A 21,057-nucleotide genomic window follows, 5' to 3' on the forward strand; every position below is an offset into this window, starting at 1 on the left:
CATATCTGAAAGTTTGTTATGACACCCAGTGATGCCATGAAATACTGTTCTGTAGGTGGTTTAACTGAGTTTGCCAGACAGATTGATGATTAATTCACCTTTGTCACTGATTTTTTGATATAAGTACTGATTTCCATTTGAGATCTCTGTAACTTATTTCTTTGACAGCTTTCCCAATCTTGCCCTAAACAATCAAAAAATGAAGACATTGTGTATTTTGTTTGGCAACTGAGTACAAAACAAAAATTATCAGGTTTTTGTATCATGTTGTATCAGATCCATGATTGATACACCTTAACGTTTGGCTTCTGACGGTTGGATTAGGAATTCTTGTGAGAAGATAGTTTCCCCGCTGAGTCTCCTCAGTATGATTGATTCCTTTACTGAATATTGCTGTCCCTGCGTGAGCACTGGTTTCCATTATAATCAGCAGTATCAAAGTTTGCCGGGAGCCATCGAAGGCCCAAAGCTGCTTTGTATTCTCAGGTTACCAGGGCAAGATGCATACCCCTTCTTGAGTTATACTCTCTTAAGAGTGTCACCATGGCAGTATTACCTGCACTCGCATGCCCAAAAAAAGGTTTTACTGAAAATTTACAAATAATAATAATAACTGGTAGCCCCCCCTTTTTCCCTGGGTCACCAACAAAAGTTGATTAAAGCTTGAATCATAAGCTTGTATAGATAAATACAAGTTAAAGGCAACCACTGTCCTCAAAAATCACACTGTCTATTCTCCTATGCATCACGCTATTTACTTATTTTTATTTGCTTCCCTGATTTGCTCTTAGAATGCATTCTCTCCAAGTAACCCATCTGATTTTCAAGCAAACTGATGTGCATCATTAGATCATCAAATGGCTACAGATGTATCTCTGTTTTCTCTGTAAAACCAATTTAAATTCAAGCTTGACAGTTCCACACCGAAGTGTTTATTTTGTTTTTAACACAGATTAACTTCTAACTAAAGTTGCCCATTGTATGTCACAGCATTCAAAATTCTTAAGTTTAAATGTGAGTAGTAAAACTTTTGACTTCATTAACAAGCTTTCTTCTTTTACTTTTCTCCTATTCACTGAATTTGTGAAGGTAACCGGTATTTACCTTCCCCCAAACCTTGTGAAAGAAAAGGTTCTGTTATTCATATTTGCATTCTAAAACTGTATGCAAACTCTACCTCACTGAGATAGGGAATAAAAGAAATCAGCTGTAGGGGAAAACATGTTCCCTGCTATGCTCTCTTCTGAGTGTTATACAAACATGTGCTACTTTCATCCTGCTGTGAATTGAATTTGGGGCCCACTGAATGTTACTCAGCAATGTTTGGTAGAGTTGTCATTGAACTCCAGCAGTGTGGCTTCAGAGACTTCAGTCACGGCACTATACTATGTCTTTCTTCCTTTTAGCCATTCTAGAAATGAAGAATTCCTTCCTTAAAGTCCTGGCAATCAGTTTCTTTTCTTTTGCATACCACTAGATTCTCCCTATGGAAAGCAGGGATATTTATTAATATGAAAAAACGTTGAACATGTGCTATTCCCGCCTTGCCATAGGAATAGAGATGGTGTTAGACTAACTTATCAGAGTGTTTGGTTTGCTCTCTTTGTCCCTGGTCTGCTTTGGCGGACTCAGATTACTGGTGTAAAACCTCATTCTCCTCACTGGTGGGTCGTAATATCCAGGCCTGAAGGTGGCAGTCATCTCAAGTTCAAGCTGTGTTCTCTAAACTCAGCCTCGTTAGGAACAAAAGAACAAATGTGTTTCTCACCATTTTGCACCTGTGCCTATTATTCAATTGGTTCAAAACTAAGTTTGAACTGTTGCTTCTTTAATTTCCACCATTATAACACTATGCTAACATTTGTTGAAGGCGTACTATGGGAATCTCAAGCACTTTTTTAATGCAAATTGAATATAGTAACACTATGACACAGGTGTTAGTATCTCCCTTTTACTCAAGAGGAAAACTTTGTTTCAGACGATTTAAATATCTTGGCAGTTATTTGAAGTGCTTATATCTAGTGAATAAAGGACTCATGTTCTATTCGGAATCTCATACTCTGTGTTCTGTTTGATTCCAACTAATAAATAGCTGACGGTATATCAGAAGCTAAGTGGAATGTTTAACCTGCAAACAAATTATTATCATTGTTATTAGAAATGCATAAAGCTGCTTTGCTGTTTCTTTCCTTCATTCCATCCCTGTCTTCCAGGATGTGATGTTATGAGAGGAAATTGCCAAAGACTAAACATTCTTGGAAAATATTGCCTTAGTTAAATAAAGATAATGTAGAAAAGTTGTATCAATGTAATAGAATAATCTGATTCCCTTTTTCTATTTTCCAGTTGGTTTCAGTTATCGAAGTATGTTTGTCAGTTCTATTTTTCCTATGAATAATATGTATTATGGTAGTAGAATTTTCTTTACCATAAAAGCATAAGCATACAGGGGGAAATATAGGTTTAACAAACATTCCAACTTATCTATTATATAGAATCTGATAAAGGCGATTTATAAGAAAATTTCATCATGGAACGCATTAATTGCGTGTATTGCTTGGGATTAGGGCTGTACTTTCACAAGCCAATGTTCTAAGACATTTAAAATGGTAAATGTCAAGGTTTTCTGTGGTCATCTAATCTAAATGGCTCACAGAAATTGTTTACATGAAAGAAAATATTTTTAAAAAGGCATTACCAGAAAACTTACTGATATCAAATTCCAGTGAGGAATAATGTTCTAAACTAAACTCCATTCTGATGCAGCTTGTGCTCTTTTTCAGAGATTTATATCAGATTATGGAAAACAGAATTCAATAACTTGAATAAAAGAAGCCATTGGCTTTTGAGCCGCATAAATAAAGGTTTGATTACGACTCCACAACTTAGCACCAATTGGGCCCTGAGTAATTTTTATTTTATTTTATTTTATTATTATTATTTTTGAGACAGAGTCTTGATCTGTCACCTAGGCTGGAGCGAAGTGGCACCATCTTGGCTCATTGCAACCTCTCCCTCCCAGGTTCAAGTGATTCTCCTGCCTCAGCCTCCTGAGTAGCTGCGATTACAGGTGCTGCCACCATGCTCAGTTAATTTTTTGGTATTTTTAGTGGAGACAGATTTCATCCTGTTGGCCGTGTGTGTCAGGCTGGTCTTGAACTCCTGACTGCAAGAGATTCACCTGCCTCAGCCTCCAAAAGTGCTGATACTACGGGCCTCAGCCAGTGCGCCTGGCCACTGGGAGTAATTTAAATAAACTTTCTTTGTTCTTTTTGTTAAAATGGGGATGGAGATGCCTAGATGTGTTCTGAATATTAATTGAAATAGACATAAAACACAAGTGTATTTTAGTAGTAGTAAATGAGTAGTAAATATTGCTTAAAGTGTCTCTCTATGTAAAATGTAATTGGGATGAAAAAGTGAAAACACATGAACTGGAAAAACTGGGGTGTTTGACATATACAGCCAATAAACATACGCTTGTCCAGAGAGCCCCAGACTTCTGCGTGTGAACATAAAATGCCTACCTTCTTCCACATGACCTTAGAAATAGCAATTGTATTTCTTATGAACTTTGCCAACATTTCCCATGTTATATCGTTATACTGTTTTAAGCACAGCACAGAAAACAGTTCTAAACTGTGGTGAATCAATGCCACAGTGACTCTGTCTCTAAATTCCTAAGTCCATTCTCGAAGTAGACTGTAGCTATGTACCATCTCAGTAGTAAAAGAAATCAGCTGTTAACAGCAGGCCTGATATACTCCTAGATTACAGAACCACTGTTCACTATTATTATCCCCAGTACAATGCAGTGTTTAAGAGTATGGAGCTTGGAGTCCAGCAGCCAAAGCTTGAATTATTATTTTGATACATTCAGCCTTTTTAGTTTTGAGAACTAAATTGGCACACCTTATCTTGAAAGACAGGGTGATAACATCTATCGGGACATGTAATTTGTGGACATCGTTGGAATCCAATTCTTGTTGAATGAATGAATAACTACATGAATGTATTCATGAATGACTTCAAACAACTGCTCTCTATGGTTGCTGGGGCTGTTTCAAGTTGTCATAAGATGATTATGTAGGCATGTATAGAATGTAATAAAACTTTTCACTTCCTACTGATTTGTAGAGATGGCAACAATATCCCAGAGGAATGTTTTTATGTCCCTAACCCCTAATAAACCATTCAATAGATCTCCCCTATTGTTCACGTTCAGTATTAGTTTTTTAAATATCACAGCAGTTGCTAGGTCAATTACAAAAGTTCTTTTTTAATATAGCAAATAGTTTCATTTCTCTAGATATTGTAATACAGAGGCATAAATAATTTTAGCATTAATAAAAAACATTTATTGAACCTTACTGTGGGCAATGCTTATATATGACAGGTACTTAACAGTGATTGATTTGATCCCATAGGAAGTTAATTAAGTTATTCAAAGCACTGGGTTTCCATTTGGAAAGTTTCCCTAAAAGCTTTCTTGTAATAGCTAATTGTACTTCTATTTTATATTACTTGACAGCGGTGGTTGATGTTTATTCTGCACCTGGTTTCCTACCATGTGTAACACAATAATAGTTCTTGGGACTTATAGCAAATATTTCTTCATAATCACTAGTAGGATACAACAGCATTCTTATGAGGAGAGAAACCCATGTTTTCAGAGACAAAAATCCCAGTTATTTCTACATTAATAGTTTGGAAAGCAGAGTAAGATGATCTAGACTTATCTAACAATTTGAGGTTACAAATACATTTAAATTCTTCAGCTGATCAAATGTAGTATCTAAAAAGTAAGACCCTTCCTTTACATTACAAGGAAGTGGAAAAGGACCAGAATATTTTAGACCTTAATTCCTTTTTATATTGTGGACCTACTTTGATGATGACAAACTCATTTGTTCTGATGTACAGTGGTAGAAATTTCCTTAAATATTACCTATATGGTAAAAACAAAAAACACGGAGACAAATTTCTAAGAATGCAGATACTTGGGGAAAAAAGTATAGTTCTTCAGTCAGTAAAAATGCCAGCTGCAGTGCAAAAGATTCACTTAGTACAGATACTCAACTCCAGTCAAATACAGAATGCTAACTTCCATACAGCAGTTTCCCCAACCTTCCCTGTTCACAAAACAAACAAACAAACAACAACAAAAAAAAAAACCACAAAAAACTATTGAATGTTTAACTGAAGTAAGTTTTGTTTATATTTAAAACCTATATGACACAATGTGGAGACTTATTTTATGTTGATTGAATGTTCGCATTCTATTTCATTAGCACGTTTCTGTTGGCATTTCTATTGCTTTTATTGTGAATTAAGTATGAAAATGAGAATTAATTATTCTACATAATATTACACTTTAACATTCACTGTCCTTACAGCTATTATTTTACTGTAATATAAAGATTAAATTTTATTTTAAATTATTCTAACCAGATTTTGAGAACCCTCACTTTCTACAATGTTCTTTTTAACTTAAATTTAAGTTACATTTCTATTCCAATGTAATCTATCTGAAGCTCCTGCTAAAATGATCTGTTTACTCTTGATATGTTTTCACTTACCCTGTTTAACATAATTACTGAATCATGGAATTACAAATTGAAGCCCTTTGAAACACTTATATTATAAAATGCTTCATATCTTGAATGGTGGCATTGTTTATTTAATAATATGTGTTTACCATTAAAATCAGATGCTATTTCTCCCTCCATATATACGTGACTTTCTTTATCACCTCTAAATAAGAAATGTCTGAGGTGGCAATTTTGATGTACAAACATTTTAGTGGAGTTTGACCTTTTATCTTCGACATATATAGTTTCTTTTTTGGTGATTGCAATTCCTACTGTTAACTCCTAACTATATGCTAATAACATTTACATTTATGTCATCAGTTCACGTCTTGCTCACCAAATCCAGGCTTAGTGTGTAACCACATGCTCAGTACTCTATGAACATGCCTACTGGATATTTCAAAATCAATATGCCTTAGTTGGCAGGCCTGCTTTTCTCTGCCAAACTTCTCAACCTATAAACTAACTTATTTCAGGCAATGACAATCTTTCAACTGCTTACATTGACACTGAAGTCCTGACTCCACTTTCTCTCACACTGCACACCCAGTTTCAGTTAAACCTGGTTGTTAAGCCTTCAAAATACTCTGTAACTAGGAAATGACCATTTTCAGTACTTTGATTGTCACCACGAAATTTCCCACATGGATCACTACAACATAATCTTCAGAATTATTTTCGTTTTTCTATTGTTTCTCCTGTATCCTACTCTTTATAGTAAGTCAGATTACCTTTTTAAATGTAAGTCATAATATGTCACTCTTGCTCTAAATCCTAAAGTGGCTACACACTTAACTTAGAGTTATGTTGCTGCAAGGCCCTAGCTAACAAGGACTCAATTACCTTTCTGACCTCATCTCTTACCACCCATACTACACTATCTCAGTACACAACCTTAGGCTTCCTTGATACTCTATGAACATACCAAGCGTGCACCTGCCTTAGAGACTTTGTCTTAACTATTCCCTCTGTATGAACTACTCTTTACCCACATATGCATATGACCATCTCAGTATTTGCTCAAACATCACTTTATTAATAAGAACTTACCTGATCATCCTATTTAATGAAGGCAGCATTATGTCTCCCTCCACAAATTCCTTTCCTCTTAACTTATTACAAACCTCTGATCCTTACCTTCCTGTATTAATAGCACTTATCACTCCCCAAAATTTTATACATTATGTGCATTTATTTTTTAATTACCTATTTCCCATTTCCACTAAAACTGAAGCTATTGAAGATCAAAAAGAACACATAATATAGATATCATTCTTGTTCTGTTACCCACTGTATCCTCTTGTAGTCAAGTGCTTGGTAGCTAACAGGTGAATAGTGAGTATTTCTTGAAGGAATAAATGAAATGACTTTAAATTTTCCTCCAGCCATGCCACTGTCCATTACACTCAAAATTTGTTCTTCATAATAAATTCATATTTTAACATTCTCAATTTGTAAAAAGATTAAAAATACTTTACATATACTGGAAATTCGTGCCTTGCATACATCTGGTACCTCATTCACATTGAATTGTGTGTGTGTGTTTTTTTTAACTCCTGTGCTGCCAAACTGAACACTCAATTATTTCATGTTAATTGCAGTCACAGTTAAGGTTAATTCATGCCAGGATCTTTCTTGATGTGACTTCTCCCCCTATCTTCAAGTATTTTGGTATATAACCTCATGTCCTACTTCTCCCTAACTGCTCCAAATAATTGCATGGTTTATCTCTGTATTAATATTTTTCAGCTTTATTTCGTTTTAAATTCTTTTTCAAAAAATCACTTATTCCTAAGTTCACGTATCATATATAGATCTGTTAATTTATGATTCAACAAAAATAATCAATTCATAATATGAATGGCTTCTTTCTTTATTCTAGATTATGAGTGAAGAGACATCTGGGTAGAACTCAGTAGAATCAATTTTCAGCATCACATTCCCAGAGTTATGGGTGTGATTCTCTGATTCATTCTGTGTTAAAAATATGCCCCTGAGTGCTGTTATGAAAGACAAAGTACTGGTGTCAGTGGTATCCTTGCAGAATGCCATTATAAACCTCAGCTATGACACAATGAAAGTATAACTGGCAGTAAACCATGAACCTTATCAATTACATTAGAAAGTAAACTATTCCCAGTAATAAAATATGTTAATTTTCAATTGAAGTGATCGAAATCTTTAGAAGAAGAGGTCCCCCAGCCCCGATGCACCTCAGGAATTTTTGCATTCCTCCTAGTATATTTGCTTCATGCATTAAATAATTTGTTCTCTAAAAATGATGGCTGGGCTGAAAGCTCTTTATTCCATCATTGCTTTTAGAAAACCTCAGATAATGGATATGAGGTTCCTGACGAACATTTTACACTAACATTTCATTTTTGGACAAATATTTTTCAGACATGAGTTTAATACGTCATTTAAATAGAGATGTGTTCCAAGTGGTAACCAATACCTTCAGGTGGCGGAACTTTCATACAAGCAATTTCCATCTTAATTATCTAAAGATAACTGTAACATTTTCATAAAATTGAAGATTATATTATGTGGAGAAAGGAATTTCTCACATCTTTATGGATTTCTGTGACAGAAATCTATTACGATTATATGCTACAAAACTCTAGTGATCTTGAGCCAGCTTCATACTAAAACCAGACTTTTCATGGAGAGCTTTTGATGTGAGTTACATATAATCACACATTTTGTTATAAGTTAAATTAGTACATTTTACTAACCAAGACACCCTAAAATATTTTTGTTAATTTCAATGTGTTAAAGTTGGGAGAAATTTAATTCTCACAATTACGGCTGGCTCTAGGCAGAATTGTGACATTGCTGTGTGTGTTTTTGGTAGTGATGCGTTTCTTATTTTTGGTGGCTTTTAGCTTCTTTCTCCAAATGTACCCAGGATCCTGATTCATAGTTTCACCCAAACTATTCTTGCTTGCTTCATAGTATGTACTGAATAAAGTTTTGTTGAAACAATAAACAGATTCCTATCTTTATCTGTATCTATGGACAAGCTTTATCAATTGCTTTTCTTCTATATTATCTTCCACACCAATAAGTTAGAAATGACTCACAGGAAATGACCTGATATAAAGAAGTACATTTAATATACTAAAACTGTGACATAAAATATGGTTGAAATAACATCCAACAGATCCATTTCTACATAATTGAGTTTTCTTGCTTGTTAAGGTGATGTAAGAAGGTGATATAAGGATAAAAATTGTTATTCCAATGGAAATTGATGAGGACACACATACTGAAACCCTGTTCTCCGCATATTCCCTTGAGGGAGAAACATGAGTAGACAGTGAAGTAAGAAAAACAGACACAGCCTTGTAGTCCTTTGTTGGAAGTGAGTCCAATATGGAATTCCTGGATACAGGGTGGAATCAGGTAGAGTCTTCTATTTTCCTGTGCAAGAGAGTTCCAAGATGTCATCATGAATTAAAGCCCGGCCCAAAGAACAAACAAGAGTCTACAATTGTAGTGTCCTTTTTTTTTTTCAATGATCCAAATATGGTGAGGAAAGACTACGTTTGTCAGTCTTAGAGCAAAGGAGCTAAAGAAAAACAAAACCGAACACACACACACACACACACACACACACTGAAGTGTTTTGTTGCAGCTCAGGTATGGCAATTGTCTCACTATTTTTCAACTCTGATGTCTAGGATAAGAGCATCCAAAGAGTGTGCGGGAAAAATTCAGGGAAACCTGAAGAAAGATCAGTGCCGTAATCACTGAATTTGGATAATAGCTATGGATGGTTTCTTTTCTTTTCTTTTTGTTTTTGTTTTTTGTTTGTTTGTTTTTTCGAGAAGGAGTCTCACTCTCTCGCCCAGGCTGGAGTGCAGTGGTGCGATCTCGGCTCACTCCCCGTCCTGGGTTCACGCCATTCTCCTGCCTCAGCCTCCCGAGTAGCTGAGACTACAGGCGCCCACCACCACGCCCGGCTAATTTTTTGTATTTTTAGTAGAGACAGGGTTTCACCATGTTAGCCAGGATGGTCTCGATCTCCTGACCTCGTGATCCGCCCGCCTAGGCCTCCAAAAGTGCTGGGATTACAGGCGTGAGCCACGGTGCCCGGCCTAGCTATGGATGCTTTCACAGGAAAATCAGCAACACACACACAATACTCTTAGCCTCTTTTTTATTTCTGCCATTCCTCAGCTCATGGTTTCAATATTTTAAACACATTCAATGCAAAATCATCATAATAATGCCAAAGTGCCCCTCACCACACTGAAATAAAGACAGTTAATTTAATTTTTTAGTCATAACTTTGCTGTTTTTCTTCTAACAAAACATACTCACATTCTTACCAAAAATTTTCTTATATCTAGGTAAATATCATTTTATGAATAGAAATGCTCAAAATTCCAAAATTCTGGCATTATCAATTTATGGCATTTTGGGTGTTTTAGTGTTTGTATAGATGTTTTTGCATAATTGATATCTAAGCATATACAATTATGCACTATGTATTCATTCCAAAAATGTTTATTTAGCTTTTAGAATGTGCCAAGCATTGTTCTTGAAATCAAGCATGTTTCACTGACAAAACAAATTTGCCGCTCTCACGGAGCTCACATGTTAGTGTGTGTGAGTCAGGCAGTAAACAGTAAGTAATCTAATATGTGCCAGCACAGAGTGTGAAGGAAATAAAACTTTTCTAAGGGAAAAGTTAATGGCGGACATAGAAGCGAAGGTGCTCTGTGTTGCTCCAGAACATCTCTTAATAGTGTAGTATAAGTGCAGCAGTGTCAATATTGACACCAGTGTGTAATGTTATTAAAAATGTAATGCCTCCTTTAATGGTTGCATAGTATTGTATTTATGTACCACCGTATATTTAACTGGACTCCTATGGTTTGAATTTCAGGTTGACCTTTTCATAGTTTGAATAGACTGTAGCAAACATATGCAGTGCAAGACTTGCTCACATTTCTAATATTTACTTGAGAATAAACATTTAAATGTAGAATTACTGTGTCAAATTTTAGTCACTTTAATGATCTCGTACCAATGTTGCTCTGCTATTCAGAATGCTTTTGATAATATGCAGTTGACTCTTGAAAATCATGGGTTTGAACTGTATATATGCGCTTAGATACGGATTTTTGTTTTCAAACAAACCAGATCAAAAATACAGTACTTGTGGCACTGGAGACCTGTGTATAGAGAGGGTCAACTTTTCATACATGCAGGTTCTGCAGGGTCGACTCTAGGACTTCAGTAGGTGTAGATTTTGTCATTTAAGGGGACCCTGGAAGCAATCTCTTCTGAATACAGAGGAATACCTGTATATATTTTTTCCAGAAGTATACAATATTGCTCTATTCATTATTTCCAAGCCAACATTACTTATCACTTTTTTCATTTTTACTAGTTTGATAGAAGAAAGAGATGTTCCAGGTGTTAAGGGTTCAAGTGCCAACAGCTCTATCAATTATTTTACTCTGTTCTTATTCTTGTTCCTCATAGCTTTTCATTATTGCACAGTAATTTAGAAACTATTTTTTTCTGTCGTAAAATAAGTTCTGCAAACAAAATTTTATGCTTTAGTTGTAAAATAAATTTAGAAACCAAGTATTGAGAGGTGACAACGTGCTAGCAGCCTTCATACGCTCTGGGTGCCTCCTCGGCCTGGGCTTCCACTCTGGCTGCACTTGAGGAGCCCTTCAGCCTGACATTGCACTGTGAGAGCCCCTCTCTGGGCTGGCCGAGGCCAGAGCCGGCTCCCTCAGCTTGCGGGGAGGTTTGGAGCGAGAGGTGCAGATGGGAACTGGGGCTGCGCACAGCAATGCAGGCCAGCACCACTTCTGGGTGGGCGCGGGCTCCTCGGAGCAGCAGGCAAGCACCACAGGCCCCAGGCAGTGAGGGGCTTAGCACCCAGGCCAGCAACTGCTGAGGGTTCTCCAGGTCCCCCAACACTGCCCGCCAGCCAGCACCTGCGCTCCAATTCTCACTGGGCCTCAGCCGCCTCCCAGCTTCCAGTGGGGCAAGGCTCTGGACCTGCAGACAGCCATGCCTGAGCCCACAGCCCAGTGGGCTACCACGTGGCCTGCCTGGCCCGAGCCTCCCCAAGGGGCCCCGCCCCCCTGCTCCGTGGCACCCGGTCCCATCTACCGCCCAAGGGCTGAGGAGTGTGGATGCCTCCGTGTGGTATCCACTAGGGGAAGTCACCTGGGCTCTTGAGTCGGTGGGGACTTGGAGAACTATTACCCCTACCTGGAGGATTGTAAATGCACCAATCAGCACTCTGTATCTAGCTAATCTGGTGGGGACTTGGAGAACTTGTATTTCTAGCTGGAGGATTGTGAATGCACCAATCAGCACTCTGTGTCTAGCTCAAGGCTTGTAAACGCACCAATCAGCACCCTGTGTCTAGTTCAAGGTTTGTAAACACACCAATCAGTGCTCTGTGTCTAGCTAATCTAGTGGGGACTTGGAGAACTTTTGTGTCTAGCTCAAGGTTTGTAAATGCACCAATCAGCACCCTGTCAAAATGGACCAATCAGCTCTCTCTAAAATGGGCCAATGAGCTCTGTGTATAATGGACCAATCAGCAGGATGTGGGTGGGGCCAGATAAGGGAATAAAAGCAGGCTGCCCCAGCCAGCAGCAGCAACCTTCTGCAGTCCTTGTGCATGCTGTGGAAGCTTTGTTCTTTTGTTCTTTACAATGAATCTTGCTGCTGCTCACTTTTTGGGTCCACGCTGCCTTTGGAGCTGTAACACTCACTGTGAAGATCTGTAGCTTCACTCCTGAAGCCAGTGAGATCACGAACCCACCAGTAAGAAGAAACTCGGGACACATCATCTTTAAGAACTGCAACACTCACCGTGAGGGTCCTGAGGGTCCGTGGCTTCATTCTTGAAGTGAGCAAGAGCAAGAACCCACCAATTCCAGACACAGTATGATCGAAGTGGCACAGGAATAAGGGATCCTAACTTTTTCCTGTCCCCCTATTTCCTAGTGGATCCCAACGGATTCCCTTAAAACGTGTTTTAAATAGTCCGTAAGAAAAAACATTATATACTTCTGAAGATAATAACACTCTTTTTGGCTTTGCTAACTTTAACATTCATTTCTTATCCCCTTGTTTCCTAAACTCTAGTCATAGAAAGCAAATTGGAAATTTCTCAGATGTCATAACCTGCTTACCTTCTGGCCTTCTCCCAGCCTGCTGCTTCTAAGAGAATATACTTTTCCTGTATGGTGCCTGCAACTTCAAAACTACTAGCAATTCTTGAAATTCAGAGTCAATGTCCTACTCTTAATCTCCTTTCCATCTGGGTCAGGCATTCTTGCTTTGTGTTTATTATGGCAGAGTACAGAATTCTTAGCATACCTCTATGATTAAAACCATGTGTTTACTTTATGGCTCTTACACTAAATTCCTTGAGGATACAAATGAAGTCTTATTCATTATCTTAGTTTTTAGCATTCCGTGGATGATCATGAAATCATTCTTAATTGAATAAACAAGGGAGATATTTACCATAATTAATTTTGACGTCTTGGTAGAATCCCCAACATTTAGACAATCAATTTCTCACATCAGTGCAACTATCTGTAAAATAAACTTTAATCGTATCACTTAGTGCTGAAAAACATTCAGTATTTTTTTGTTGCCTACCAACTAAATCATATGTCACAGCTTGATTTTAAGAATCATCTGTACTATAGTTTCAGTCCGATCTTTTAGCCTGATGTGGATATGACCTGCCTATAAAATCTGTTAACTTCTTATCATCGCCTACCATTGTCTCCTCAATACCTACCAGTAGCTACCGTATTGAGAAGGAATTGTACCAATATTTATCATGGTTATTTGTGTAAATTGCCTTCCCTGACTCCTCCCAATTGAAGAGGTGCTGTACTTTTTCTGAACTCCCATATCATTTTATAATTTTCTTATAGCACTAACTGTAGGCTGCTTTTTAAAAACAGTCATTCCTGTTTCATTAGGTGTACTTGACGATTATTTCTGTGTCACATAATGTCATGATTATATTTCTGTCAGTAATACCATGTTATTAAAATTATGAGTTTGATGGTAGGTATGGTGCTTCATGCCTGTAATCCCAACATTTTGGGAGGCTGAGGTGGACGGATCACTTGAACTTAGGAGTTTGAGATCAGCCTGGTCAACATGGTGAAACTCTGTCTCTACCAAAAAATACAAAAATTAGCCAGGCATCGTGGCTCACACCTGTAATCCCAGCTACTTGGGAGGCTGAGGCAGGAGAATCACTTTAACCTGGGAGGTGGAGATTGCAGCAAGCCCAGATATGGCACCACTACTCTCCAGCTGGGCAAAAGAGTAATACCCTGTCCCAAAAATAAAAAAAGTGAATATATAAATATATATGTGTGTGTATGTATATATATGAATTTACACATTTCTTATTCCCTTTGGGGTCCCCACAATTAACATGACAACTCTTTTAATAGATACTGAATGACTGATGAACATATACATACACAGTTATCATCCTGAAAATGATTGTAAACTTTCTGAGGAAAAGTGGCTTTTACTATATCAAGTTCAGTGTGTTAAATATAATGGGTAATTCATATGTGTTTATGGAAATGAATTAATGAGCATGTGACCTTATAAAAGAATAAACCACCAAATAATACTGGTTTAGCTTAATATCTACTTTCTCTTTTCACTCTTCAAGTATTTTTTGACGACTGTACTTGACTCTCCTTGAATTATTCATTACTTAATCTCATGGATGTTAACCATTTCTGGTTACCATGACATATCTAAAAGTGAAATTTCTGTTATGTCATTTTTGTATTGACCAAGAATAATATCGAATACGTGATTTCTTTTTCTATTAATTTTAGAAGAATAAAAACTACTTAAAAATATACAATGAACCTGACATGTTTTTGTGGATTTAAGAAATAAAGAACTTAATGAGTAAATGACAGACTCAGGTCAAAAAAAGATCTGCCAACCTGAATCAGTGTTCAATGGCCATAACCTGGACAATTTGAACAAAAAAATAGTATTGGATCATAACGTATAATAAATAATTATGAGTACATATAGATATAAGTAATTTAATCAATAAATATATAAAAAAGAAGGGATCCTTCTTCTTTAAAAAATTTAAATTAACACATAGAAGAAATTCAAGAAATGATAAGTTATTTAAGGAAACACCACAGTATAATTATTCCAGGCAAAATCAATCAAAAAATGCTAAAACTAATGAGTAAAATTTGGGGAGAAAGGGGATATTACAGTAATCTCAAATACTTCTCTGAAGATGTTTATAGGTTACAAAATTTAAAAAGCAACTTAGAGAAAACCGAAAGATGTCAGCTGAACGAAGTTATCAAGGAACACCATAAGTAATAAGGCATGTGGATATCTTGAATGTCCAATATAATATATGAGAATGACAACATGAAGTCTTGCCAAAAATGCATTATATTAATCAAATTTTGGGAAAATAACAGGCAAACCCACATTGAGAAACATTCTACAAAATAACTGCCCAGAAATCAACAAAAATATCAAAGAGAATCATGGAGGATAAGGAGAGAATAATAAATGTTACAAATTGCCAGAAACTAAGGAGAAATTAGAACTAAATGTAACATGGGCTTCTGAATGGGATCCTGGAACATTAAAAAGGTCATTGGAGGAAAAACTTGTGAAATTCAAATAAACTCTGTTGAGTTAATATTATTGTACCTAAGTTAATTTCCTGGTCTTGATCATTGTACCATGGTTTTAAATATTTTTAACATTAGGAGAAGATGAGTAAAGGGTGTACATGAACTCTCAGTATTATTTTTTGCAGATATTCTGTATGTTTAAAATTACTTCAAAATAAAATGTTTAAAAACTACTTCGTGAATGCAATTTGTTTATATTGGTAATAGTCTTTTGAGTTTTGGCCAAAATATTATAAATTCAGATGCAGATATTCCTACTGTGCCTGCAAAATTGTGGCATATAAATTTGTTTCTTCCATTTGTAATCTATTCAGAAGAAAAGCATAGAGATAAAACAATGCTTTGCAAAATTAAGATTTAGTTTAGATTTTGTCATGTTTCTTATCTAATATTTAAAAATAGATAGGAATTACATTGCTTAAAATTAATATAAATCAAGAATTATAAAACCATTCAGAGCATTTTGGGAGGAGTTATTCCTAATAAGTAAATATTTCCCATATTATGTACATTTCTGTTGTTGCTTTTCTTTTGTATGACATTGCACGAGCAGCATAAGACTCTACTTGGCATGTCTTATTATTTATTAAACTAATAAGTATGTCATTCAGTATACACTAGCCTTGTGCTAACATCTGTTTGTGAATAAATAGCTATGTTTCCAACAAGATAAATGACCAAAAACTTCATATTATAAGCAGAAATAATTATCCACACTACAGAAAATGAAGACAAATTAGAATCTTAAAACTATAGCAATTTGGCAAGCTTTTTAGATATCATGACTGCAAGGAGAAACTACTAAACCTACTAGGTGTTTATTAAATGTGGTATTGCTAATTGTGCTGGACAGACTCCTTCACAGATGGTACGTGTTTAGCTACATTTCTGTAACTTATTATCCCAAGACAGATGTTCTGAAAAATAATTGTATTCCCTTATGATTTGCTGTTTTATTTTTGCAGACTTATTTGAGACACATAAGCTAAAATACCTTTTTTGACCATACACTTTGGTCAGCTGGCTAGTATTACTGCCGTAATTCTAAAACTTCCTAAATTTAAGGAATAGATGAAAACAGAAAACTACTTATGCCTATCAGGAAATGAATATTACAGCTAGATTCCTTAAATTCCCAAATTAAAATAAAATGTTTAAAAATACACTGATTTAGGTACAGATGTAAAATCACTATCATTTTCACTGTCATTTATCCTCATTACTATCTAGAAAAAAAATGAAATCACAATGATTCCCTGAATTAGTCCTCTGTTCTTTTTGCATATTTGAATCAATATACTGACCTACCTCTTTTTCTTAATTATTTTAGGAAAATAGACAGAACGCTATTATCAAAAAGTTTAACCATCTGGTAAAGGAGATTTTACCCTGTCACTTGGGCAGATGTTCAGCAATGGAATTATGCCAGTATAATTTATACAGCATGTGAATTTACATGTGGATGTAGAGGAAACGTTACTTTTTAACATATATAAACTCCATTAAGTAAAAAATGATATTACTTTTATGAAAAATCTTTCTTTCTCTTTATGCTCTGCCCTCCTGTCCCCATGACAGAAGATAGAAATATGTTGGTATTGCCTGTGCACTTAAGTCTAGAGTCAGGTAGTATAAAAGAATAATTTCTACAATTTTTTTTCACTTTATAAGATACAAAGATGTTTCCCCACAGAAAGGCAAAAGGAAAAATCGAAAAATAGTAAACTAGGATACTTAGCTATATTTATTGAACAGTGTGCTAGACTACAATTCTATTCTATTGGGAATTATTTGATTTTACCTCCTCTCATACAAAGTGAGGATTAACTGTGTTTGCAGAAGAAGACTAAAGCTAGTGCCACCATTTTTGGGCAAGGGGTTTTGATGTGTCCAGCTCATTCTCCTTTGTGAGATACCTGAAGGGTACACTATTTTTGAAAAAAAAAAAAAAGTTTGAGCCTGGGCACGATGGCTCACGCCTGTAATTCCAGCAATTTGGGATGCCGAGTCAGGTGGATCATCTGAGGCCAAGAGTTTGAGACTAGCCTGACCAATATGGTGAAACGCCATCTCTACTACAAATACAAAAATTAGCCAGGCATGGTGGTGTGCACCTGTAGTCCCAGCTACTCAGGAGGCTAAAAGAGGAGAATCACTTGAACCCAGGAGGCGGAGGTTGCAGTGAGCTGAGATTGCACCACACTGCACTCCAGCTGGGGTGACAGAGCAAGACTCTGTCTTTAAAAAAAAAAAAAAAAAGTTTGAAATTCCTTTGTTGTATGACCAAAACACAAGCAATCAGCATATTTTCCTTCTGTGCTATATTCGTAGAAAACAAATTGACTCTCTAAGCCATATCTGCCTTCAGAAACAAAACCAGTAAAATTCTGCTGTTTGAATTTGTTGGTCAGAGTACCACATTTTCACTCCAAATGCCTTGGAAATTGATTGGAGAATATGTGTAGATACATGAGTCTACATTTACAGAATTTTATGTTTGAGCGGCCTGCAGAGATTATTTTGTCTCATCTGCATATTTCTAATAAAATGTAGACTATATTCTTGATTGCATACTTTCTTTAAATCATGATGAAGTCTTTCTATTTTTCTGCAGTATCTTTTATTTCATTTGTGCCATATCTAAGTCTAAAATGGAGACTAATTTTGTTCAGCCATCCCAGTGGAATTCATGTTGTCCCTTTAGAGCTTCATAGTTCATTAAAATTGGCAAACTAGAAAGCACAACTAGGGATCACTTTTTCAATTGCTAAAGACTTTATATATTTTTCTAAAAAGTCAAGGAGGTACTTTAATGTTTTTAGTATCATGAAACGAGTTGAGAAGGAGTCTAGTCTGTTTCACTTGTTCAATGATGTTTCATCTGTGATCCCATTAACTTGGCTCCTTTATGACCCTCTTAATATTTAATATATTTTCTATTAGTAGTGATGGCTCAAGCTGAATAGTGTAAAACAAGATGTTATTATGGAAAAAATACTCAAAGTTTCAAATAGTTCATGTTTTTGTTTGTTCCAGATTAGTTCATTTACTGATGAAATGAGTAACCCCTAAAATCTATACAACAATAATTTACAGTTGAGTTTATGTATATTAACCAGGAAAATGTCACCTTTCTTGTCAGTCCCATTTTATGGATTGCCTTTACCTCCATGAAAATGTGTTCACAAATGAAATGCATCAAATTTAAATATGGCCTGTAAGTAGTCATTAGAAATCCAAGGAGGAATATTTCAAACATATTTGGTGTAAACTAACCAGGAATATTTGGTATTTAAAAGGTTTTATTACCACTAAAATAGAAAATATGATCAGTTTGGACAGTATTTCAAACAAGGTAATGTTAAAGATAATGGAATTATTTAAGCTAGAGAATAGAAAATTAAGATATGTTATAATTATTTTTAAATATTTGAAAGACTGCTTTATCAGTCAAGTTAGATAAAGTTATACTGCATAAAATCTACTTAAACAAGCTCAGTATCTTAAAAAACAAAACAACAGGCCAGGCACGGTGACTCATGCCTATAATCCCAGCACTTTGGGAGGTCGAGGCAAGAGGATCACTTGAGGTTAGGAATTCGAGACCAGCCTGGCTACATGGTGAAACCCCATCTCTACTAAAAGTACAAAAATTAGCCGGGCATGGTGGCGGGCGCCTGTAATCCCAGCTACTCAGGAGGCGGAGGCAGGAGAATCGCTTGAATCCGGGAGGTGGAGGTTGCAGCGAGCTGAGATGCTACCACTGCACTCCAGCCTGGAAGACAGAGAGAGACTCTGTCTCAAAAACAAAAACAAAACAAAAAAACAGAAACAATTTATTTTTAAAGCAATCAAACAAAATCAGTAAGTAGCAGCTCTCTCTACAGTGTACTCTATCAAGAACTCAAGATGATGGCGCCTCCACCATGTGTTATGTGGCTTATCCTTAGTTCAGAATCATGGACTATGAATAGAGAACATGGCAAGTCATGCACCAACTCTTCAAGGTATCTGCTCAGGTGCAACATAGCTTATGCCCTTTCGTGTTTCATTGCACAAAGAAAGTAACAATACCATATTTCACTTAAAGGAAGTAGGGAATTGCACTTCTACTATGTAACCAGAAAGGAAAGACGTGAAAATATTGAAAAATGGGACTGCCTATCCAAACTACCATGCAAAAAATTGATGCTCACAACCTTCCCTGCATGAGTGATAAGTTGTTGATGTGCATGTGGGTATAACACTCCTAAAAGTATACACAGATTCTTACAGCTTCCCCCACCAATGACATAGGTGAGACTTGCGTAATACAAATGTCCTGAAATGCTAGCTGTTATGGAGTCAATGCTTCTCTTGAGATAACATAGATGTTAAGTACGTGCAAATTTAGAAGGATGGTGTTGAGTTCTCTAATAATTCTCAAAAGAATTATTTTGAGATGTAACAGTATGCTATAAATTTGAGACTAAGTACCCCGCCCACCCCCCCGGTGGAAAAACATAGCATGGCTTATTTATTGTACTTTAAAGCGGATTTTGGAAAAACCATGTAATATACATTAAAAATTACCTTGTTTTGATGATCATTCTATCTGTATATAATGTAAGTAACACATTTGTGCATATCTTGGAGGCCAATGAGAAGATTTTCAAAACTGTGGACTTTGCCTAGCATAACAGGAGCCCTTCATTCTACGCCTTTCTTGTGGTTTATCTCTTAGTAGCTAATGAGCAGATCTGTGGTTAGGCTGCCTCTGTTTATATCTTGGCCTGGCCTCTTAGGAAATTTTTAAACCCAGAAAAATTACTTAATCCTTCTAAATTTTAGACCTCCTCTAAAATAAAGAATAATCATATTATCCTTATTTAAATGTTCTGTGTATACAAGGATTAAATGCCACCATAAATATGAAACTGAATAATGAAGGTACACAGTAATCACTCAGTAAGTGTTGGCAGTATTGTTATCACCACTTATTTCTTGATATTCATTATTCCAGCTGTGTGTCTGTTACTCTGCAACTCTGTTATCCTTAGCTGAAAATTTTGGTAGAGATTCTCACATTTTGCTTCTTCGAGTAGCTCTATGACTACAAATGTGGTACTAGTGCTAGTCTAAGAGGTGGTTGCCTTTTACAAAGATTTTTAACAGCTAATCAAGAAAAAAAGGAACAATCTTCAATAATTACAATTGATGAAAGTGAAACTAACTGGCTTGGAAAATTTTTTAAAAAAAACAAAAAAATAAAAACAAAAAACAAACAAACATGATCCTAATCATGCGGATTCCAAGCCTTCATACCATCCTGAGTTCTCCTGCACCTCCATCTTTAAATACGATGTCTTACATTTGCATTCTTTTGGTTATTTTTTTCCTTAACCCCCTTTAAAATTGTTAAACATTATTATACTCAGCTCCTTTATAAATAATTTTTGGAGACACTTTCATTATGAGTCTGAGCTCATATTACCTTCACAATTTTTTTCATCAGACAACTCCCTATCATAATATCCTCAAAAGTAACTTTAATTTTCATTACTTCAAGCTTCATTGAGGAACACTTGTCAAAATTTGTGTCTATTTAAGGTGTACAATGTGATAATGTCATATACATACACATTATGAAGTAATTACCACAATCAAGCTAAAGAACATATACATCACCTGTTAGCATTACCATTTTCATGTGTATGGTGAGAACACTTAAAGTCTATGCTATCAGCAAATTTCAAATATATATGCTATAC

This window comes from Macaca thibetana, chromosome 17, assembly GCF_024542745.1.
Source record: "Macaca thibetana thibetana isolate TM-01 chromosome 17, ASM2454274v1, whole genome shotgun sequence".
In the NCBI taxonomy this organism is placed as follows: domain Eukaryota; kingdom Metazoa; phylum Chordata; class Mammalia; order Primates; family Cercopithecidae; genus Macaca; species Macaca thibetana.